The following is a 24,793-nucleotide window of genomic DNA, read 5'->3' on the forward strand; positions in this document are numbered from 1 at the left end:
GGACTGGGTAAGAGTTGTCTGCTTAATTCAGACACTCTGTTCATCACCACCCCCTTTTCTGAATCGTTTTTGGCCACTATAGGTGTGGCAGGGTATACTCAGACATGAGTCCCTTTCTCACTGCACCATCAGGATTCAAGCAAGCCGGGCCGAAGAAGGCTGAAATGCCAGAAACCAGTCCCCGGTAGCTTGTCTCCTTTCTGGTGAAGAATTGGCTTGGTAGTTTAGTCTGCCCTGTTCCCATGATGCACTGGGCCAGGGACAGACTGATTTGCATATAGCCAGGTTCTGAGCTGGGATGGTGCAGTGAGATAAATAACAGTGATGGATCAAGCCCTGATCTTTGGACTGGGTAATAGTTGTCTGCTTAATTCAGACACTCTGTTCATCACCACCCCCTTTTCTGAATCGTTTTTGGCCACTATAGGTGTGGCAGGGTATACTCAGACATGAGTCCCTTTCTCACTGCACCATCAGGATTCAAGCAAGCCGGGCCGAAGAAGGCTGAAATGCCAGAAACCGGTCCCCGGTAGCTTGTCTCCTTTCTGGTGAAGAATTGGCTTGGTAGTTTAGTCTGCCCTGTTCCCATGATGCACTGGGCCAGGGACAGACTGATTTGCATATAGCCAGGTTCTGAGCTGGGATGGTGCAGTGAGATAAATAACGGTGATGGATCAAGCCCTGATCTTTGGACTGGGTAAGAGTTGTCTGCTTAATTCAGACACTCTGTTCATCACCACCCCCTTTTCTGAATCATTTTTGGCCACTATAGGTGTGGCAGGGTATACTCAGACATGAGTCCCTTTCTCACTGCACCATCAGGATTCAAGCAAGCCGGGCCGAAGAAGGCTGAAATGCCAGAAACAGGTCCCCGGTAGCTTGTCTCTTTTCTGGTGAAGAATTGGCTTGGTAGTTTAGTCTGCCCTGTTCCCATGATGCACTGGGCCAGGGACAGACTGATTTGCATATAGCCAGGTTCTGAGCTGGGATGGTGCAGTGCGATAAATAACGGTGATGGATCAAGCCCTGATCTTTGGACTGGGTAAGAGTTGTCTGCTTAATTCAGACACTCTGTTCATCACCACCCCCTTTTCTGAATCGTTTTGGCCACTATAGGTGTGGCAGGGTATACTCAGACATGAGTCCCTTTCTCACTGCACCATCAGGATTCAAGCAAGCCAGGCCGAAGAAGGCTGAAATGCCAGAAACCGGTCCCCGGTAGCTTGTCTCCTTTCTGGTGAAGAATTGGCTTGGTAGTTTAGTCTGCCCTGTTCCCAAGATGCACTGGGCCAGGAACAGACTGATTTGCATATAGCCAGGTTCTGAGCTGGGATGGTGCAGTGAGATAAATAACGGTGATGGATCAAGCCCTGATCTTTGGACTGGGTAAGAGTTGTCTGCTTAATTCAGACACTCTGTTCATCACCACCCCCTTTTCTGAATCATTTTTGGCCACTATAGGTGTGGCAGGGTATACTCAGACATGAGTCCCTTTCTCACTGCACCATCAGGATTCAAGCAAGCCGATCGAAGAAGGCTGAAATGCCAGAAACCGGTCCCCGGTAGCTTGTCTCCTTTCTGGTGAAGAATTGGCTTGGTAGTTTAGTCTGCCCTGTTCCCATGATGCACTGGGCCAGGGACAGACTGATTTGCATATAGCCAGGTTCTGAGCTGGGATGGTGCAGTGAGATAAATAATGGTGATGGATCAAGCCCTGATCTTTGGACTGGATAAGAGTTGTCTGCTTAATTTCAGATTCTCTGTTCATCACCACCCCCTTTTCTGAATCGTTTTTGGCCACTATAGGTGTGGCAGGGTATACTCAGACATGAGTCCCTTTCTCACTGCACCATCAGGATTCAAGCAAGCCGGGCCGAAGAAGGCTGAAATGCCAGAAAGCGGTCCCTGGTAGCTTGTCTCCTTTCTGGTGAAGAATTGGCTTGGTAGTTTAGTCTGCCCTGTTCCCATGATGCACTGGGCCAGGGACAGACTGATTTGCATATAGCCAGGTTCTGAGCTGGGATGGTGCAGTGCGATAAGTAACGGTGATGTATCAAGCCCTGATCTTTGGACTGGGTAAGAGTTGTCTGCTTAATTCAGACACTCTGTTCATCACCACCCCCTTTTCTGAATCGTTTTGGCCACTATAGGTGTGGCAGGGTATACTCAGACATGAGTCCCTTTCTCACTGCACCATCAGGATTCAAGCAAGCCGGGCCGAAGAAGGCTGAAATGCCAGAAACCGGTCCCCGGTAGCTTGTCTCCTTTCTGGTGAAGAATTGGCTTGGTAGTTTAGTCTGCCCTGTTCCCATGATGCACTGGGCCAGGGACAGACTGATTTGCATATAGCCAGGTTCTGAGCTGGGATGGTGCAGTGAGATACATAACGGTGATGGATCAAGCCCTGATCTTTGGACTGGGTAAGAGTTGTCTGCTTAATTCAGACACTCTGTTCATCACCACCCCCTTTTCTGAATCGTTTTTGGCCACTATAGGTGTGGCAGGGTATACTCAGACATGAGTCCCTTTCTCACTGCACCATCAGGATTCAAGCAAGCCGGGCCGAAGAAGGCTGAAATGCCAGAAACCGGTCCCCAGTAGCTTGTCTCCTTTCTGGTGAAGAATTGGCTTGGTAGTTTAGTCTGCCCTGTTCCCATGATGCACTGGGCCAGGGACAAACTGATTTGCATATAGCCAGGTTCTGAGCTGGGATGGTGAAGTGAGATAAATAACGGTGATGGATCAAGCCCTGATCTTTGGACTGGGTAAGAGTTGTCTGCATAATTCAGACACTCTGTTCATCACCACCCCCTTTTCTGAATCATTTTTGGCCACTATAGGTGTGGCAGGGTATACTCAGACATGAGTCCCTTTCTCACTGCACCATCAGGATTCAAGCAAGCCGGGCCGAAGATGGCTGAAATGCCAGAAACCGGTCCCCGGTAGCTTGTCTCCTTTCTGGTGAAGAATTGGCTTGGTAGTTTAGTCTGCCCTGTTCCCATGATGCACTGGGCCAGGGACAGACTGATTTGCATATAGCCAGCTTCTGAGCTGGGATGGTGCAGTGAGATAAATAACGGTGATGGATCAAGCCCTGATCTTTGGACTGGGTAAGAGTTGTCTGCTTAATTCAGACACTCTGTTCATCACCACCCCCTTTTCTGAATCGTTTTTGGCCACTATAGGTGTGGCAGGGTATACTCAGACATGAGTCCCTTTCTCACTGCACCATCAGGATTCAAGCAAGCCGGGCCGAAGAAGGCTGAAATGCCAGAAACCGGTCCCCGGTAGCTTGTCTTTTTTCTGGTGAAGAATTGGCTTGGTAGTTTAGTCTGCCCTGTTCCCATGATGCACTGGGCCAGGGACAGACTGATTTGCATATAGCCAGGTTCTGAGCTGGGATGGTGCAGTGAGATAAATAACGGTGATGGATCAAGCCCTGATCTTTGGACTGGGTAAGAGTTGGCTGCTTAATTCAGACACTCTGTTCATCACCACCCCCTTTTCTGAATCATTTTTGGCCACTATAGGTGTGGCAGGGTATACTCAGACATGAGTCCCTTTCTCACTGCACCATCAGGATTCAAGCAAGCCGGGCCGAAGAAGGCTGAAATGCCAGAAACCGGTCCCCGGTAGCTTGTCTCCTTTCTGGTGAAGAATTGGCTTGGTAGTTTAGTCTGCCCTGTTCCCATGATGCACTGGGCCAGGGACAGACTGATTTGCATATAGCCAGGTTCTGAGCTGGGATGGTGCAGTGAGATAAATAACGGTGATGGATCAAGCCCTGATCTTTGGACTGGGTAAGAGTTGTCTGCTTAATTCAGACACTCTGTTCATCACCACCCCCTTTTCTGAATCGTTTTTGGCCACTATAGGTGTGGCAGGGTATACTCAGACATGAGTCCCTTTCTCACTGCACCATCAGGATTCAAGCAAGCCGGGCCGAAGAAGGCTGAAATGCCAGAAACCAGTCCCCGGTAGCTCGTCTCCTTTCTGGTGAAGAATTGGCTTGGTAGTTTAGTCTGCCCTGTTCCCATGATGCACTGGGCCAGGGACAGACTGATCTGCATATAGCCAGGTTCTGAGCTGGGATGGTGCAGTGAGATAAATAACAGTGATGGATCAAGCCCTGATCTTTGGACTGGGTAATAGTTGTCTGCTTAATTCAGACACTCTGTTCATCACCACCCCCTTTTCTGAATCGTTTTTGGCCACTATAGGTGTGGCAGGGTATACTCAGACATGAGTCCCTTTCTCACTGCACCATCAGGATTCAAGCAAGCCGGGCCGAAGAAGGCTGAAATGCCAGAAACCGGTCCCCGGTAGCTTGTCTCCTTTCTGGTGAAGAATTGGCTTGGTAGTTTAGTCTGCCCTGTTCCCATGATGCACTGGGCCAGGGACAGACTGATTTGCATATAGCCAGGTTCTGAGCTGGGATGGTGCAGTGAGATAAATAACGGTGATGGATCAAGCCCTGATCTTTGGACTGGGTAAGAGTTGTCTGCTTAATTCAGACACTCTGTTCATCACCACCCCCTTTTCTGAATCATTTTTGGCCACTATAGGTGTGGCAGGGTATACTCAGACATGAGTCCCTTTCTCACTGCACCATCAGGATTCAAGCAAGCCGGGCCGAAGAAGGCTGAAATGCCAGAAACAGGTCCCCGGTAGCTTGTCTCTTTTCTGGTGAAGAATTGGCTTGGTAGTTTAGTCTGCCCTGTTCCCATGATGCACTGGGCCAGGGACAGACTGATTTGCATATAGCCAGGTTCTGAGCTGTGATGGTGCAGTGAGATAAATAACGGTGATGGATCAAGCCCTGATCTTTGGACTGGGTAAGAGTTGTCTGCTTAATTCAGACACTCTGTTCATCACCACCCCCTTTTCTGAATCGTTTTTGGCCACTATAGGTGTGGCAGGGTATACTCAGCCATGAGTCCCTTTCTCACTGCACCATCAGGATTCAAGCAAGCCGGGCCGAAGAAGGCTGAAATGCCAGAAACCGGTCCCCGGTAGCTTGTCTCCTTTCTGGTGAAGAATTGGCTTGGTAGTTTAGTCTGCCCTGTTTCCATGATGCACTGGGCCAGGGACAGACTGATTTGCATATAGCCAGGTTCTGAGCTGGGATGGTGCAGTGAGATAAATAACGGTGATGGATCAAGCCCTGATCTTTGGACTGGGTAAGAGTTGTCTGCTTAATTCAGACACTCTGTTCATCACCACCCCCTTTTCTGAATCATTTTTGGCCACTGTAGGTGTGGCAGGTTATACTCAGACATGAGTCCCTTTCTCACTGCACCATCAGGATTCAAGCAAGCCGGGCCGAAGAAGGCTAAAATGCCAGAAACCGGTCCCCGATAGCTTGTCTCCTTTCTGGTGAAGAATTGGCTTGGTAGTTTAGTCTGCCCTGTTCCCATGATGTACTGGGCCAGGGACAGACTGATTTGCATATAGCCAGGTTCTGAGCTGGGATGGTGCAGTGAGATAAATAACGGTGATGGATCAAGCCCTGATCTTTGGACTGGGTAAGAGTTGTCTGCTTAATTCAGACACTCTGTTCATCACCACCCCCTTTTCTGAATCGTTTTTGGCCACTATAGGTGTGGCAGGGTATACTCAGACATGAGTCCCTTTCTCACTGCACCATCAGGATTCAAGCAAGCCGGGCCGAAGAAGGCTGAAATGCCAGAAACCGGTCCCCGGTAGCTTGTCTCCTTTCTGGTGAAGAATTGGCTTGGTAGTTTAGTCTGCCCTGTTCCCATGATGCACTGGGCCAGGGACAGACTGATTTGCATATAGCCAGGTTCTGAGCTGGGATGGTGCAGTGAGATAAATAACAGTGATGGATCAATCCCTGATCTTTGGACTGGGTAAGAGTTGTCTGCTTAATTCAGACACTCTGTTCATCACCACCCCCTTTTCTGAATCGTTTTTGGCCACTATAGGTGTGGCAGGGTATATTCAGACATGAGTCCCTTTCTCACTGCACCATCAGGATTCAAGCAAGCCGGGCCGAAGAAGGCTGAAATGCCAGAAACCGGTCCCCGGTAGCTTGTCTCCTTTCTGGTGAAGAATTGGCTTGGTAGTTTAGTCTGCCCTGTTCCCATGATGCACTGGGCCAAGGACAGACTGATTTGCATATAGCCAGGTTCTGAGCTGGGATGGTGCAGTGAGATAAATAACGGTGATGGATCAAGCCCTGATCTTTGGACTGGATAAGAGTTGTCTGCTTAATTTCAGATTCTCTGTTCATCACCACCCCCTTTTCTGAATCGTTTTTGGCCACTGTAGGTGTGGCAGGGTATACTCAGACATGAGTCCCTTTCTCACTGCACCATCAGGATTCAAGCAAGCCGGGCCGAAGAAGGCTGAAATGCCAGAAACCGGTCCCCGGTACCTTCTCTCCTTTCTGGTGAAGAATTGGCTTGGTAGTTTAGTCTGCCCTGTTCCCATGATGCACTGGGCCAGGGACAGACTGATTTGCATATAGCCAGGTTCTGAGCTGGGATGGTGCAGTGCGATAAATAACGGTGATGGATCAAGCCCTGATCTTTGGACTGGGTAAGAGTTGTCTGCTTAATTCAGACACTCTGTTCATCACCACCCCCTTTTCTGAATCGTTTTGGCCACTATAGGTGTGGCAGGGTATACTCAGACATGAGTCCCTTTCTCACTGCACCATCAGGATTCAAGCAAGCCGGGCCGAAGAAGGCTGAAATGCCAGAAACCGGTCCCCGGTAGCTTGTCTCCTTTCTGGGGAAGAATTGGCTTGGTAGTTTAGTCTGCCCTGTTCCCATGATGCACTGGACCAGGGACAGACTGATTTGCATATAGCCAGGTTCTGAGCTGGGATGGTGCAGTGAGATACATAACGGTGATGGATCAAGCCCTGATCTTTGGACTGGGTAAGAGTTGTCTGCTTACAGACACTCTGTTCATCACCACCCCCTTTTCTGAATCGTTTTTGGCCACTATAGGTGTGGCAGGGTATACTCAGACATGAGTCCCTTTCTCACTGCACCATCAGGATTCAAGCAAGCCGGGCCGAAGAAGGCTGAAATGCCAGAAACCGGTCCCCGGTAGCTTGTCTCCTTTCTGGTGAAGAATTGGCTTGGTAGTTTAGTCTGCCCTGTTCCCATGATGCACTGGGCCAGGGACAGACTGATTTGCATATAGCCAGGTTCTGAGCTGTGATGGTGCAGTGAGATACATAACGGTGATGGATCAAGCCCTGATCTTTGGACTGGGTAAGAGTTGTCTGCTTAATTCAGACACTCTGTTCATCACCACCCCCTTTTCTGAATCGTTTTTGGCCACTATAGGTGTGGCAGGGTATACTCAGCCATGAGTCCCTTTCTCACTGCACCATCAGGATTCAAGCAAGCCGGGCCGAAGAAGGCTGAAATGCCAGAAACCGGTCCCCGGGCGCTTGTCTCCTTTCTGGTGAAGAATTGGCTTGGTAGTTTAGTCTGCCCTGTTCCCATGATGCACTGGGCCAGGGACAGACTGATTTGCATATAGCCAGGTTCTGAGCTGGGATGGTGCAGTGAGATAAATAACGGTGATGGATCAAGCCCTGATCTTTGGACTGGGTAAGAGTTGTCTGCTTAATTCAGACACTCTGTTCATCACCACCCCCTTTTCTGAATCGTTTTTGGCCACTATAGGTGTGGCAGGGTATACTCAGACATGAGTCCCTTTCTCACTGCACCATCAGGATTCAAGCAAGCCGGGCCGAAGAAGGCTGAAATGCCAGAAACCGGTCCCCGGTAGCTTGTCTCCTTTCTGGTGAAGAATTGGCTTGGTAGTTTAGTCTGCCCTGTTCCCATGATGCACTGGGCCAGGGACAGACTGATTTGCATATAGCCAGGTTCTGAGCTGGGATGGTGCAGTGAGATAAATAACAGTGATGGATCAATCCCTGATCTTTGGACTGGGTAAGAGTTGTCTGCTTAATTCAGACACTCTGTTCATCACCACCCCCTTTTCTGAATCGTTTTTGGCCACTATAGGTGTGGCAGGGTATACTCAGACATGAGTCCCTTTCTCACTGCACCATCAGGATTCAAGCAAGCCGGGCCGAAGAAGGCTGAAATGCCAGAAACCGGTCCCCGGTAGCTTGTCTCCTTTCTGGTGAAGAATTGGCTTGGTAGTTTAGTCTGCCCTGTTCCCATGATGCACTGGGCCAGGGACAGACTGATTTGCATATAGCCAGGTTCTGAGCTGGGATGGTGCAGTGAGATAAATAACGGTGATGGATCAAGCCCTGATCTTTGGACTGGATAAGAGTTGTCTGCTTAATTTCAGATTCTCTGTTCATCACCACCCCCTTTTCTGAATCGTTTTTGGCCACTGTAGGTGTGGCAGGGTATACTCAGACATGAGTCCCTTTCTCACTGCACCATCAGGATTCAAGCAAGCCGGGCCGAAGAAGGCTGAAATGCCAGAAACCGGTCCCCGGTAGCTTGTCTCCTTTCTGGTGAAGAATTGGCTTGGTAGTTTAGTCTGCCCTGTTGCCATGATGCACTGGGCCAGGGACAGACTGATTTGCATATAGCCAGGTTCTGAGCTGGGATGGTGCAGTGCGATAAATAACGGTGATGGATCAAGCCCTGATCTTTGGACTGGGTAAGAGTTGTCTGCTTAATTCAGACACTCTGTTCATCACCACCCCCTTTTCTGAATCGTTTTGGCCACTATAGGTGTGGCAGGGTATACTCAGACATGAGTCCCTTTCTCACTGCACCATCAGGATTCAAGCAAGCCGGGCCGAAGAAGGCTGAAATGCCAGAAACCGGTCCCCGGTAGCTTGTCTCCTTTCTGGGGAAGAATTGGCTTGGTAGTTTAGTCTGCCCTGTTCCCATGATGCACTGGACCAGGGACAGACTGATTTGCATATAGCCAGGTTCTGAGCTGGGATGGTGCAGTGAGATACATAACGGTGATGGATCAAGCCCTGATCTTTGGACTGGGTAAGAGTTGTCTGCTTACAGACACTCTGTTCATCACCACCCCCTTTTCTGAATCGTTTTTGGCCACTATAGGTGTGGCAGGGTATACTCAGACATGAGTCCCTTTCTCACTGCACCATCAGGATTCAAGCAAGCCGGGCCGAAGAAGGCTGAAATGCCAGAAACCGGTCCCCGGTAGCTTGTCTCCTTTCTGGTGAAGAATTGGCTTGGTAGTTTAGTCTGCCCTGTTCCCATGATGCACTGGGCCAGGGACAGACTGATTTGCATATAGCCAGGTTCTGAGCTGGGATGGTGCAGTGAGATACATAACGGTGATGGATCAAGCCCTGATCTTTGGACTGGGTAAGAGTTGTCTGCTTAATTCAGACACTCTGTTCATCACCACCCCCTTTTCTGAATAGTTTTTGGCCACTATAGGTGTGGCAGGGTATACTCAGACATGAGTCACTTTCTCACTGCACCATCAGGATTCAAGCAAGCCGGGCCGAAGAAGGCTGAAATGCCAGAAACCGGTCCCCGGTAGCTTGTCTCCTTTCTGGTGAAGAATTGGCTTGGTAGTTTAGTCTGCCCTGTTCCCATGATGCACTGGGCCAGGGACAGACTGATTTGCATATAGCCAGGTTCTGAGCTGGGATGGTGCAGGGAGATAAATAACGATGATGGATCAAGCCCTGATCTTTGGACTGGGTAAGAGTTGTCTGCTTAATTCAGACACTCTGTTCATCACCACCCCCTTTTCTGAATCGTTTTTGGCCACTATAGGTGTGGCAGGGTATACTCAGACATGAGTCCCTTTCTCACTGCACCATCAGGATTCAAGCAAGCCGGGCCGAAGAAGGCTGAAATGCCAGAAACCGGTCCCCGGTAGCTTGTCTCCTTTCTGGTGAAGAATTGGCTTGGTAGTTTAGTCTGCCCTGTTCCCATGATGCACTGGGCCAGGGACAGACTGATTTGCATATAGCCAGGTTCTGAGCTGGGATGGTGCAGTGAGATAAATAACGGTGATGGATCAATCCCTGATCTTTGGACTGGGTAAGAGTTGTCTGCTTAATTCAGACACTCTGTTCATCACCACCCCCTTTTCTGAATCGTTTTTGGCCACTATAGGTGTGGCAGGGTATACTCAGACATGAGTCCCTTTCTCACTGCACCATCAGGATTCAAGCAAGCCGGGCCGAAGAAGGCTGAAATGCCAGAAACCGGTCCCCGGTATCTTGTCTCCTTTCTGGTGAAGAATTGGCTTGGTAGTTTAGTCTGCCCTGTTCCCATGATGCACTGGGCCAGGGACAGACTGATTTGCATATAGCCAGGTTCTGAGCTGGGATGGTGCAGTGAGATACATAACGGTGATGGATCAAGCCCTGATCTTTGGACTGGGTAAGAGTTGTCTGCTTAATTCAGACACTCTGTTCATCACCACCCCCTATTCTGAATCGTTTTTGGCCACTATAAGTGTGGCAGGGTATACTCAGACATGAGTCCCTTTCTCACTGCACCATCAGGATTCAAGCAAGCCGGGCCGAAGAAGGCTGAAATGCCAGAAACCGGTCCCCGGTAGCTTGTCTCCTTTCTGGTGAAGAATTGGCTTGGTAGTTTAGTCTGCCGTGTTCCCATGATGCACTGGGCCAGGGACAGACTGATTTGCATATAGCCAGGTTCTGAGCTGGGATGGTGCAGGGAGATAAATAACAGTGATGGATCAAGCCCTGATCTTTGGACTGGGTAAGAGTTGTCTGCTTAATTCAGACACTCTGTTCATCACCACCCCCTTTTCTGAATCGTTTTTGGCCACTATAGGTGTGGCAGGGTATACTCAGACATGAGTCCCTTTCTCACTGCACCATCAGGATTCAAGCAAGCCGGGCCGAAGAAGGCTGAAATGCCAGAAACCGGTCCCCGGTAGCTTGTCTCCTTTCTGGTGAAGAATTGGCTTGGTAGTTTAGTCTGCCCTGTTCCCATGATGCACTGGGCCAGGGACAGACTGATTTGCATATAGCCAGGTTCTGAGCTGGGATGGTGCAGTGAGATGAATAACGGTGATGGATCAAGCCCTGATCTTTGGACTGGGTAAGAGTTGTCTGCTTAATTCAGGCACTCTGTTCATCACCACCCCCTTTTCTGAATCGTTTTTGGCCACTATAGGTGTGGCAGGGTATACTCAGACATGAGTCCCTTTCTCACTGCACCATCAGGATTCAAGCAAGCCGGGCCGAAGAAGGCTGAAATGCCAGAAACCGGTCCCCGGTATCTTGTCTCCTTTCTGGTGAAGAATTGGCTTGGTAGTTTAGTCTGCCCTGTTCCCATGATGCACTGGGCCAGGGACAGACTGATTTGCATATAGCCAGGTTCTGAGCTGGGATGGTGCAGTGAGATAAATAACGGTGATGGATCAAGCCCTGATCTTTGGACTGGGTAAGAGTTGTCTGCTCAATTCAGACACTCTGTTCATCACCACCCCCTTTTCTGAATCGTTTTTGGCCACTATAGGTGTGGCAGGGTATACTCAGACATGAGTCCCTTTCTCACTGCACCATCAGGATTCAAGCAAGCCGGGCCGAAGAAGGCTGGAATGCCAGAAACCGGTCCCCGGTAGCTTGTCTCCTTTCTGGTGAAGAATTGGCTTGGTAGTTTAGTCTGCCCTGTTCCCATGATGCACTGGGCCAGGGACAGACTGATTTGCATATAGCCAGGTTCTGAGCTGGGATGGTGCAGTGAGATAAATAACAGTGATGGATCAATCCCTGATCTTTGGACTGGGTAAGAGTTGTCTGCTTAATTCAGACACTCTGTTCATCACCACCCCCTTTTCTGAATCGTTTTTGGCCACTATAGGTGTGGCAGGGTATACTCAGACATGAGTCCCTTTCTCACTGCACCATCAGGATTCAAGCAAGCCGGGCCGAAGAAGGCTGAAATGCCAGAAACCGGTCCCCGGTAGCTTGTCTCTTTTCTGGTGAAGAATTGGCTTGGTAGTTTAGTCTGCCCTGTTCCCATGATGCACTGGGCCAGGGACAGACTGATTTGCATATAGCCAGGTTCTGAGCTGTGATGGTGCAGTGAGATAAATAACGGTGATGGATCAAGCCCTGATCTTTGGACTGGATAAGAGTTGTCTGCTTAATTTCAGATTCTCTGTTCATCACCACCCCCTTTTCTGAATCGTTTTTGGCCACTGTAGGTGTGGCAGGGTATACTCAGACATGAGTCCCTTTCTCACTGCACCATCAGGATTCAAGCAAGCCGGGCCGAAAAAGGCTGATATGCCAGAAACCGGTCCCCGGTAGCTTGTCTCCTTTCTGGTGAAGAATTGGCTTGGTAGTTTAGTCTGCCTTGTTCCCATGATGCACTGGGCCAGGGACAGACTGATTTGCATATAGCCAGGTTCTGAGCTGGGATGGTGCAGTGCGATAAATAACGGTGATGGATCAAGCCCTGATCTTTGGACTGGGTAAGAGTTGTCTGCTTAATTCAGACACTCTGTTCATCACCACCCCCTTTTCTGAATCGTTTTGGCCACTATAAGTGTGGCAGGGTATACTCAGACATGAGTCCCTTTCTCACTGCACCATCAGGATTCAAGCAAGCCGGGCGGAAGAAGGCTGAAATGCCAGAAACCGGTCCCCGGTAGCTTGTCTCCTTTCTGGGGAAGAATTGGCTTGGTAGTTTAGTCTGCCCTGTTCCCATGATGCACTGGACCAGGGACAGACTGATTTGCATATAGCCAGGTTCTGAGCTGGGATGGTGCAGTGAGATACATAACGGTGATGGATCAAGCCCTGATCTTTGGACTGGGTAAGAGTTGTCTGCTTACAGACACTCTGTTCATCACCACCCCCTTTTCTGAATCGTTTTTGGCCACTATAGGTGTGGCAGGGTATACTCAGACATGAGTCCCTTTCTCACTGCACCATCAGGATTCAAGCAAGCCGGGCCGAAGAAGGCTGAAATGCCAGAAACCGGTCCCCGGTAGCTTGTCTCCTTTCTGGTGAAGAATTGGCTTGGTAGTTTAGTCTGCCCTGTTCCCATGATGCACTGGGCCAGGGACAGACTGATTTGCATATAGCCAGGTTCTGAGCTGTGATGGTGCAGTGAGATACATAACGGTGATGGATCAAGCCCTGATCTTTGGACTGGGTAAGAGTTGTCTGCTTAATTCAGACACTCTGTTCATCACCACCCCCTTTTCTGAATCGTTTTTGGCCACTATAGGTGTGGCAGGGTATACTCAGCCATGAGTCCCTTTCTCACTGCACCATCAGGATTCAAGCAAGCCGGGCCGAAGAAGGCTGAAATGCCAGAAACCGGTCCCCGGTAGCTTGTCTCCTTTCTGGTGAAGAATTGGCTTGGTAGTTTAGTCTGCCCTGTTCCCATGATGCACTGGGCCAGGGACAGACTGATTTGCATATAGCCAGGTTCTGAGCTGGGATGGTGCAGTGAGATAAATAACGGTGATGGATCAAGCCCTGATCTTTGGACTGGGTAAGAGTTGTCTGCTTAATTCAGACACTCTGTTCATCACCACCCCCTTTTCTGAATCGTTTTTGGCCACTATAGGTGTGGCAGGGTATACTCAGCCATGAGTCCCTTTCTCACTGCACCATCAGGATTCAAGCAAGCCGGGCCGAAGAAGGCTGAAATGCCAGAAACCGGTCCCCGGTAGCTTGTCTCCTTTCTGGTGAAGAATTGGCTTGGTAGTTTAGTCTGCCCTGTTCCCATGATGCACTGGGCCAGGGACAGACTGATTTGCATATAGCCAGGTTCTGAGCTGGGATGGTGCAGTGAGATAAATAACGGTGATGGATCAAGCCCTGATCTTTGGACTGGGTAAGAGTTGTCTGCTTAATTCAGACACTCTGTTCATCACCACCCCCTTTTCTGAATCATTTTTGGCCACTATAGGTGTGGCAGGGTATACTCAGACATGAGTCCCTTTCTCACTGCACCATCAGGATTCAAGCAAGCCGGGCCGAAGAAGGCTGAAATGCCAGAAACCGGTCCCCGGTAGCTTGTCTCCTTTCTGGGGAAGAATTGGCTTGGTAGTTTAGTCTGCCCTGTTCCCATGATGCACTGGACCAGGGACAGACTGATTTGCATATAGCCAGGTTCTGAGCTGGGATGGTGCAGTGAGATACATAACGGTGATGGATCAAGCCCTGATCTTTGGACTGGGTAAGAGTTGTCTGCTTACAGACACTCTGTTCATCACCACCCCCTTTTCTGAATCGTTTTTGGCCACTATAGGTGTGGCAGGGTATACTCAGACATGAGTCCCTTTCTCACTGCACCATCAGGATTCAAGCAAGCCGGGCCGAAGAAGGCTGAAATGCCAGAAACCGGTCCCCGGTAGCTTGTCTCCTTTCTGGTGAAGAATTGGCTTGGTAGTTTAGTCTGCCCTGTTCCCATGATGCACTGGGCCAGGGACAGACTGATTTGCATATAGCCAGGTTCTGAGCTGTGATGGTGCAGTGAGATAAATAACGGTGATGGATCAAGCCCTGATCTTTGGACTGGATAAGAGTTGTCTGCTTAATTTCAGATTCTCTGTTCATCACCACCCCCTTTTCTGAATCGTTTTTGGCCACTGTAGGTGTGGCAGGGTATACTCAGACATGAGTCCCTTTCTCACTGCACCATCAGGATTCAAGCAAGCCGGGCCGAAAAAGGCTGATATGCCAGAAACCGGTCCCCGGTAGCTTGTCTCCTTTCTGGTGAAGAATTGGCTTGGTAGTTTAGTCTGCCTTGTTCCCATGATGCACTGGGCCAGGGACAGACTGATTTGCATATAGCCAGGTTCTGAGCTGGGATGGTGCAGTGCGATAAATAACGGTGATGGATCAAGCCCTGATCTTTGGACTGGGTAAGAGTTGTCTGCTTAATTCAGACACTCTGTTCATCACCACCCCCTTTTCTGAATCGTTTTGGCCACTATAAGTGTGGCAGGGTATACTCAGACATGAGTCCCTTTCTCACTGCACCATCAGGATTCAAGCAAGCCGGGCGGAAGAAGGCTGAAATGCCAGAAACCGGTCCCCGGTAGCTTGTCTCCTTTCTGGGGAAGAATTGGCTTGGTAGTTTAGTCTGCCCTGTTCCCATGATGCACTGGACCAGGGACAGACTGATTTGCATATAGCCAGGTTCTGAGCTGGGATGGTGCAGTGAGATACATAACGGTGATGGATCAAGCCCTGATCTTTGGACTGGGTAAGAGTTGTCTGCTTACAGACACTCTGTTCATCACCACCCCCTTTTCTGAATCGTTTTTGGCCACTATAGGTGTGGCAGGGTATACTCAGACATGAGTCCCTTTCTCACTGCACCATCAGGATTCAAGCAAGCCGGGCCGAAGAAGGCTGAAATGCCAGAAACCGGTCCCCGGTAGCTTGTCTCCTTTCTGGTGAAGAATTGGCTTGGTAGTTTAGTCTGCCCTGTTCCCATGATGCACTGGGCCAGGGACAGACTGATTTGCATATAGCCAGGTTCTGAGCTGTGATGGTGCAGTGAGATACATAACGGTGATGGATCAAGCCCTGATCTTTGGACTGGGTAAGAGTTGTCTGCTTAATTCAGACACTCTGTTCATCACCACCCCCTTTTCTGAATCGTTTTTGGCCACTATAGGTGTGGCAGGGTATACTCAGCCATGAGTCCCTTTCTCACTGCACCATCAGGATTCAAGCAAGCCGGGCCGAAGAAGGCTGAAATGCCAGAAACCGGTCCCCGGTAGCTTGTCTCCTTTCTGGTGAAGAATTGGCTTGGTAGTTTAGTCTGCCCTGTTCCCATGATGCACTGGGCCAGGGACAGACTGATTTGCATATAGCCAGGTTCTGAGCTGGGATGGTGCAGTGAGATAAATAACGGTGATGGATCAAGCCCTGATCTTTGGACTGGGTAAGAGTTGTCTGCTTAATTCAGACACTCTGTTCATCACCACCCCCTTTTCTGAATCATTTTTGGCCACTATAGGTGTGGCAGGGTATACTCAGACATGAGTCCCTTTCTCACTGCACCATCAGGATTCAAGCAAGCCGGGCCGAAGAAGGCTGAAATGCCAGAAACCGGTCCCCGGTAGCTTGTCTCCTTTCTGGGGAAGAATTGGCTTGGTAGTTTAGTCTGCCCTGTTCCCATGATGCACTGGACCAGGGACAGACTGATTTGCATATAGCCAGGTTCTGAGCTGGGATGGTGCAGTGAGATACATAACGGTGATGGATCAAGCCCTGATCTTTGGACTGGGTAAGAGTTGTCTGCTTACAGACACTCTGTTCATCACCACCCCCTTTTCTGAATCGTTTTTGGCCACTATAGGTGTGGCAGGGTATACTCAGACATGAGTCCCTTTCTCACTGCACCATCAGGATTCAAGCAAGCCGGGCCGAAGAAGGCTGAAATGCCAGAAACCGGTCCCCGGTAGCTTGTCTCCTTTCTGGTGAAGAATTGGCTTGGTAGTTTAGTCTGCCCTGTTCCCATGATGCACTGGGCCAGGGACAGACTGATTTGCATATAGCCAGGTTCTGAGCTGGGATGGTGCAGTGAGATACATAACGGTGATGGATCAAGCCCTGATCTTTGGACTGGGTAAGAGTTGTCTGCTTAATTCAGACACTCTGTTCATCACCACCCCCTTTTCTGAATCGTTTTTGGCCACTATAAGTGTGGCAGGGTATACTCAGACATGAGTCCCTTTCTCACTGCACCATCAGGATTCAAGCAAGCCGGGCCGAAGAAGGCTGAAATGCCAGAAACCGGTCCCCGGTAGCTTGTCTCCTTTCTGGTGAAGAATTGGCTTGGTAGTTTAGTCTGCCGTGTTCCCATGATGCACTGGGCCAGGGACAGACTGATTTGCATATAGCCAGGTTCTGAGCTGGGATGGTGCAGGGAGATAAATAACAGTGATGGATCAAGCCCTGATCTTTGGACTGGGTAAGAGTTGTCTGCTTAATTCAGACACTCTGTTCATCACCACCCCCTTTTCTGAATCGTTTTTGGCCACTATAGGTGTGGCAGGGTATACTCAGACATGAGTCCCTTTCTCACTGCACCATCAGGATTCAAGCAAGCCGGGCCGAAGAAGGCTGAAATGCCAGAAACCGGTCCCCGGTAGCTTGTCTCCTTTCTGGTGAAGAATTGGCTTGGTAGTTTAGTCTGCCCTGTTCCCATGATGCACTGGGCCAGGGACAGACTGATTTGCATATAGCCAGGTTCTGAGCTGGGATGGTGCAGTGAGATGAATAACGGTGATGGATCAAGCCCTGATCTTTGGACTGGGTAAGAGTTGTCTGCTTAATTCAGGCACTCTGTTCATCACCACCCCCTTTTCTGAATCGTTTTTGGCCACTATAGGTGTGGCAGGGTATACTCAGACATGAGTCCCTTTCTCACTGCACCATCAGGATTCAAGCAAGCCGGGCCGAAGAAGGCTGAAATGCCAGAAACCGGTCCCCGGTATCTTGTCTCCTTTCTGGTGAAGAATTGGCTTGGTAGTTTAGTCTGCCCTGTTCCCATGATGCACTGGGCCAGGGACAGACTGATTTGCATATAGCCAGGTTCTGAGCTGGGATGGTGCAGTGAGATAAATAACGGTGATGGATCAAGCCCTGATCTTTGGACTGGGTAAGAGTTGTCTGCTCAATTCAGACACTCTGTTCATCACCACCCCCTTTTCTGAATCGTTTTTGGCCACTATAGGTGTGGCAGGGTATACTCAGACATGAGTCCCTTTCTCACTGCACCATCAGGATTCAAGCAAGCCGGGCCGAAGAAGGCTGGAATGCCAGAAACCGGTCCCCGGTAGCTTGTCTCCTTTCTGGTGAAGAATTGGCTTGGTAGTTTAGTCTGCCCTGTTCCCATGATGCACTGGGCCAGGGACAGACTGATTTGCATATAGCCAGGTTCTGAGCTGGGATGGTGCAGTGAGATAAATAACAGTGATGGATCAATCCCTGATCTTTGGACTGGGTAAGAGTTGTCTGCTTAATTCAGACACTCTGTTCATCACCACCCCCTTTTCTGAATCGTTTTTGGCCACTATAGGTGTGGCAGGGTATACTCAGACATGAGTCCCTTTCTCACTGCACCATCAGGATTCAAGCAAGCCGGGCCGAAGAAGGCTGAAATGCCAGAAACCGGTCCCCGGTAGCTTGTCTCCTTTCTGGTGAAGAATTGGCTTGGTAGTTTAGTCTGCCCTGTTCCCATGATGCACTGGGCCAGGGACAGACTGATTTGCATATAGCCAGGTTCTGAGCTGTGATGGTGCAGTGAGATAAATAACGGTGATGGATCAAGCCCTGATCTTTGGACTGGATAAGAGTTGTCTGCTTAATTTCAGATTCTCTGTTCATCACCACCCCCTTTTCTGAATCGTTTTTGGCCACTGTAGGTGTGGCAGGGTATACTCAGACATGAGTCCCTTTCTCACTGCACCATCAGGATTCAAGCAAGCCGGGCCGAAAAAGGCTGATATGCCAGAAACCGGTCCCCGGTAGCTTGTCTCCTTTCTGGTGAAGAATTGGCTTGGTAGTTTAGTCTGCCTTGTTCCCATGATGCACTGGGCCAGGGACAGACTGATTTGCATATAGCCAGGTTCTGAGCTGGGATGGTGCAGTGCGATAAATAACGGTGATGGATCAAGCCCTGATCTTTGGACTGGGTAAGAGTTGTCTGCTTAATTCAGACACTCTGTTCATCACCACCCCCTTTTCTGAATCGTTTTGGCCACTATAAGTGTGGCAGGGTATACTCAGACATGAGTCCCTTTCTCACTGCACCATCAGGATTCAAGCAAGCCGGGCGGAAGAAGGCTGAAATGCCAGAAACCGGTCCCCGGTAGCTTGTCTCCTTTCTGGGGAAGAATTGGCTTGGTAGTTTAGTCTGCCCTGTTCCCATGATGCACTGGACCAGGGACAGACTGATTTGCATATAGCCAGGTTCTGAGCTGGGATGGTGCAGTGAGATACATAACGGTGATGGATCAAGCCCTGATCTTTGGACTGGGTAAGAGTTGTCTGCTTACAGACACTCTGTTCATCACCACAGCCTTTTCTGAATCGTTTTTGGCCACTATAGGTGTGGCAGGGTATACTCAGACATGAGTCCCTTTCTCACTGCACCATCAGGATTCAAGCAAGCCGGGCCGAAGAAGGCTGAAATGCCAGAAACCGGTCCCCGGTAGCTTGTCTCCTTTCTGGTGAAGAATTGGCTTGGTAGTTTAGTCTGCCCTGTTCCCATGATGCACTGGGCCAGGGACAGACTGATTTGCATATAGCCAGGTTCTGAGCTGTGATGGTGCAGTGAGATACATAACGGTGATGGATCAAGCCCTGATCTTTGGACTGGGTAAGAGTTGTCTGCTTAATTCAGACACTCTGTTCATCACCACCCCCTTTTCTGAATCGTTTTTGGCCACTATAGGTGTGGCAGGGTATACTCAGCCATGAGTCCCTTTCTCACTGCACCATCAGGATTCAAGCAAGCCGGGCCGAAGAAGGCTGAAATGCCAGAAACCGGTCCCCGGTAGCTTGTCTCCTTTCTGGTGAAGAATTGGCTTGGTAGTTTAGTCTGCCCTGTTCCCATGATGCACTGGGCCAGGGACAGACTGATTTGCATATAGCCAGGTTCTGAGCTGGGATGGTGCAGTGAGATAAATAACGGTGATGGATCAAGCCCTGATCTTTGGACTGGGTAAGAGTTGTCTGCTTAATTCAGACACTCTGTTCATCACCACCCCCTTTTCTGAATCGTTTTTGGCCACTATAGGTGTGGCAGGGTATACTCAGCCATGAGTCCCTTTCTCACTGCACCATCAGGATTCAAGCAAGCCGGGCCGAAGAAGGCTGAAATGCCAGAAACCGGTCCCCGGTAGCTTGTCTCCTTTCTGGTGAAGAATTGGCTTGGTAGTTTAGTCTGCCCTGTTCCCATGATGCACTGGGCCAGGGACAGACTGATTTGCATATAGCCAGGTTCTGAGCTGGGATGGTGCAGTGAGATAAATAACGGTGATGGATCAAGCCCTGATCTTTGGACTGGGTAAGAGTTGTCTGCTTAATTCAGACACTCTGTTCATCACCACCCCCTTTTCTGAATCATTTTTGGCCACTATAGGTGTGGCAGGGTATACTCAGACATGAGTCCCTTTCTCACTGCACCATCAGGATTCAAGCAAGCCGGGCCGAAGAAGGCTGAAATGCCAGAAACCGGTCCCCGGTAGCTTGTCTCCTTTCTGGGGAAGAATTGGCTTGGTAGTTTAGTCTGCCCTGTTCCCATGATGCACTGGACCAGGGACAGACTGATTTGCATATAGCCAGGTTCTGAGCTGGGATGGTGCAGTGAGATACATAACGGTGATGGATCAAGCCCTGATCTTTGGACTGGGTAAGAGTTGTCTGCTTACAGACACTCTGTTCATCACCACCCCCTTTTCTGAATCGTTTTTGGCCACTATAGGTGTGGCAGGGTATACTCAGACATGAGTCCCTTTCTCACTGCACCATCAGGATTCAAGCAAGCCGGGCCGAAGAAGGCTGAAATGCCAGAAACCGGTCCCCGGTAGCTTGTCTCCTTTCTGGTGAAGAATTGGCTTGGTAGTTTAGTCTGCCCTGTTCCCATGATGCACTGGGCCAGGGACAGACTGATTTGCATATAGCCAGGTTCTGAGCTGTGATGGTGCAGTGAGATACATAACGGTGATGGATCAAGCCCTGATCTTTGGACTGGGTAAGAGTTGTCTGCTTAATTCAGACACTCTGTTCATCACCACCCCCTTTTCTGAATCGTTTTTGGCCACTATAGGTGTGGCAGGGTATACTCAGACATGAGTCCCTTTCTCACTGCACCATCAGGATTCAAGCAAGCCGGGCCGAAGAAGGCTGAAATGCCAGAAGCAGGTCCCCGGTAGCTTGTCTCCTTTCTGGTGAAGAATTGGCTTGGTAGTTTAGTCTGCCCTGTTCCCATGATGCACTGGGCCAGGGACAGACTGATTTGCATATAGCCAGGTTCTGAGCTGTGATGGTGCAGTGAGATAAATAACGGTGATGGATCAAGCCCTGATCTTTGGACTGGGTAAGAGTTGTCTGCTTAATTCAGACACTCTGTTCATCACCACCCCCTTTTCTGAATCGTTTTTGGCCACTATAGGTGTGGCAGGGTATACTCAGACATGAGTCCCTTTCTCACTGCACCATCAGGATTCAAGCAAGCCGGGCCGAAGAAGGCTGAAATGCCAGAAACCGGTCCCCGGTAGCTTGTCTCCTTTCTGGTGAAGAATTGGCTTGGTAGTTTAGTCTGCCCTGTTCCCATGATGCACTGGGCCAGGGACAGACTGATTTGCATATAGCCAGGTTCTGAGCTGGGATGGTGCAGTGAGATAAATAACGGTGATGGATCAAGACCTGATCTTTGGACTGGGTAAGAGTTGCCTGCTTAATTCAGACACTCTGTTCATCACCACCCCCTTTTCTGAATCGTTTTTGGCCACTATAGGTGTGGCAGGGTATACTCAGACATGAGTCCCTTTCTCACTGCACCATCAGGATTCAAGCAAGCCGGGCCGAAAAAGGCTGAAATGCCAGAAAGCGGTCCCCGGTAGCTTGTCTCCTTTCTGGTGAAGAATTGGCTTGGTAGTTTAGTCTGCCCTGTTCCCATGATGCACTGGGCCAGGGACAGTCTGATTTGCATATAGCCAGGTTCTGAGCTGGGATGGTGCAGTGAGATAAATAACAGTGATGGATCAATCCCTGATCTTTGGACTGGGTAAGAGTTGTCTGCTTAATTCAGACACTCTGTTCATCACCACCCCATTTTCTGAATCGTTTTTGGCCACTATAGGTGTGGCAGGGTATACTCAGACATGAGTCCCTTTCTCACTGCACCATCAGGATTCAAGCAAGCCGGGCCGAAGAAAGCTGAAATGCCAGAAACCGGTCCCCGGTAGCTTGTCTCCTTTCTGGTGAAGAATTGGCTTGGTAGTTTAGTCTGCCCTGTTCCCATGATGCACTGGGCCAGGGACAGACTGATTTGCATATAGCCAGGTTCTGAGCTGGGATGGTGCAGTGAGATAAATAACGGTGATGGATCAAGCCCTGATCTTTGGACTGGATAAGAGTTGTCTGCTTAATTTCAGATTCTCTGTTCATCACCACCCCCTTTTCTGAATCGTTTTTGGCCACTATAGGTGTGGCAGGGTATACTCAGACATGAGTCCCTTTCTCACTGCACCATCAGGATTCAAGCAAGCCGGGCCGAAGAAGGCTGAAATGCCAGAAACCGGTCCCCGGTAGCTTGTCTCCTTTCTGGTGAAGAATTGGCTTGGTAGTTTAGTCTGCCCTGTTCCCATGATGCACTGGGCCAGGGACAGACTGATTTGCATATAGCCAGGTTCTGAGCTGGGATGGTGCAGTGCGATAAATAACGGTGATGGATCAAGCCCTGATCTTTGGACTGGGTAAGAATTGTCTGCTTAATTCAGACACTCTGTTCATCACCACCCCCTTTTCTGAATCGTTTTGGCCACTATAGGTGTGGCAGGGTATACTCAGACATGAGTCCCTTTCTCACTGCACCATCAGGATTCAAGCAAGCCGGGCCGAAGAAGGCTGAAATGCCAGAAACCGGTCCCCGGTAGCTTGTCTCCTTTCTGGTGAAGAATTGGCTTGGTAGTTTAGTCTACCATGTTCCCATGATGCACTGGGCCAGGGACAGACTGATTTGCATATAGCCAGGTTCTGAGCTGGGATGGTGCAGTGAGATACATAACGGTGATGGATCAAGCCCTGATTTTTGGACTGGGTAAGAGTTGTCTGCTTAATTCAGACACTCTGTTCATCACCACCCCCTTTTCTGAATCGTTTTTGGCCACTATAGGTGTGGCAGGGTATACTCAGACATGAGTCCCTTTCTCACTGCACCATCAGGATTCAAGCAAGCCGGGCCGAAGAAGGCTGAAATGCCAGAAACCGGTCCCCGGTAGCTTGTCTCCTTTCTGGTGAAGAATTGGCTTGGTAGTTTAGTCTGCCCTGTTCCCATGATGCACTGGGCCAGGGACAGACTGATTTGCATATAGCCAGGTTCTGAGCTGGGATGGTGAAGTGAGATAAATAACGGTGATGGATCAAGCCCTGATCTTTGGACTGGGTAAGAGTTGTCTGCATAATTCAGACACTCTGTTCATCACCACCCCCGTTTCTGAATCGTTTTTGGCCACTATAGGTGGGGCAGGGTATACTCAGACATGAGTCCCTTTCTCACTGCACCATCAGGATTCAAGCAAGCCGGGCCGAAGAAGGCTGAAATGCCAGAAACCGGTCCAAGATTAGCTTGTCTCCTTTCTGGTGAAGAATTGGCTTGGTAGTTTAGTCTGCCCTGTTCCCATGATGCACTGGGCCAGGGACAGACTGATTTGCATATAGCCAGGTTCTGAGCTGGGATGGTGCAGTGAGATACATAACGGTGATGGATCAAGCCCTGATTTTTGGACTGGGTAAGAGTTGTCTGCTTAATTCAGACACTCTGTTCATCACCACCCCCTTTTCTGAATCGTTTTTGGCCACTATAGGTGTGGCAGGGTATACTCAGACATGAGTCCCTTTCTCACTGCAGCATCAGGATTCAAGCAAGCCGGGCCGAAGAAGGCTGAAATGCCAGAAACCGGTCCCCGGTAGCTTGTCTCCTTTCTGGTGAAGAATTGGCTTGGTAGTTTAGTCTGCCCTGTTCCCATGATGCACTGGGCCAGGGACAGACTGATTTGCATATAGCCAGGTTCTGAGCTGGGATGGTGAAGTGAGATAAATTACGGTGATGGATCAAGCCCTGATCTTTGGACTGGGTAAGAGTTGTCTGCATAATTCAGACACTCTGTTCATCACCACCCCCGTTTCTGAATCGTTTTTGGCCACTATAGGTGTGGCAGGGTATACTCAGACATGAGTCCCTTTCTCACTGCACCATCAGGATTCAAGCAAGCCGGGCCGAAGAAGGCTGAAATGCCAGAAACCGGTCCCCGGTAGCTTGTCTCCTTTCTGGTGAAGAATTGGCTTGGTAGTTTAGTCTGCCCTGTTCCCATGATGCACTGGGCCAGGGACAGACTGATTTGCATATAGCCAGGTTCTGAGCTGGGATGGTGGAGTGAGATAAATAACGGTGATGGATCAAGCCCTGATCTTTGGACTGGGTAAGAGTTGTCTGCTTAATTCAGACACTCTGTTCATCACCACCCCCTTTTCTGAATCGTTTTTGGCCACTATAGGTGTGGCAGGGTATACTCAGACATGAGTCCCTTTCTCACTGCACCATCAGGATTCAAGCAAGCCGGGCCGAAGAAGGCTGAAATGCCAGAAACCGGTGCCCGGTAGCTTGTCTCCTTTCTGGTGAAGAATTGGCTTGGTAGTTTAGTCTGCCCTGTTCCCATGATGCACTGGGCCTGGGACAGACTAATTTGCATATAGCCAGGTTCTGAGCTGGGATGGTGCAGTGAGATAAATAACGGTGATGGATCAAGCCCTGATCTTTGGACTGGGTAAGAGTTGTCTGCTTAATTCAGACACTCTGTTCATCACCACCCCCTTTTCTGAATCGTTTTTGGCCACTATAGGTGTGGCAGGGTATACTCAGACATGAGTCCCTTTCTCACTGCACCATCAGGATTCAAGCAAGCCGGGCCGAAGAAGGCTGAAATGCCAGAAACCGGTCCCCGGTAGCTTGTCTCCTTTCTGGTGAAGAATTGGCTTGGTAGTTTAGTCTGCCCTGTTCCCATGATGCACTGGGCCAGGGACAGACTGATTTGCATATAGCCAGGTTCTGAGCTGGGATGGTGCAGTGAGATAAATAACGGT

The sequence above is a fragment of the Lissotriton vulgaris genome, chromosome 2_1 (assembly GCF_964263255.1).
Source record: "Lissotriton vulgaris chromosome 2_1, aLisVul1.2, whole genome shotgun sequence".
NCBI lineage: Eukaryota > Metazoa > Chordata > Amphibia > Caudata > Salamandridae > Lissotriton > Lissotriton vulgaris.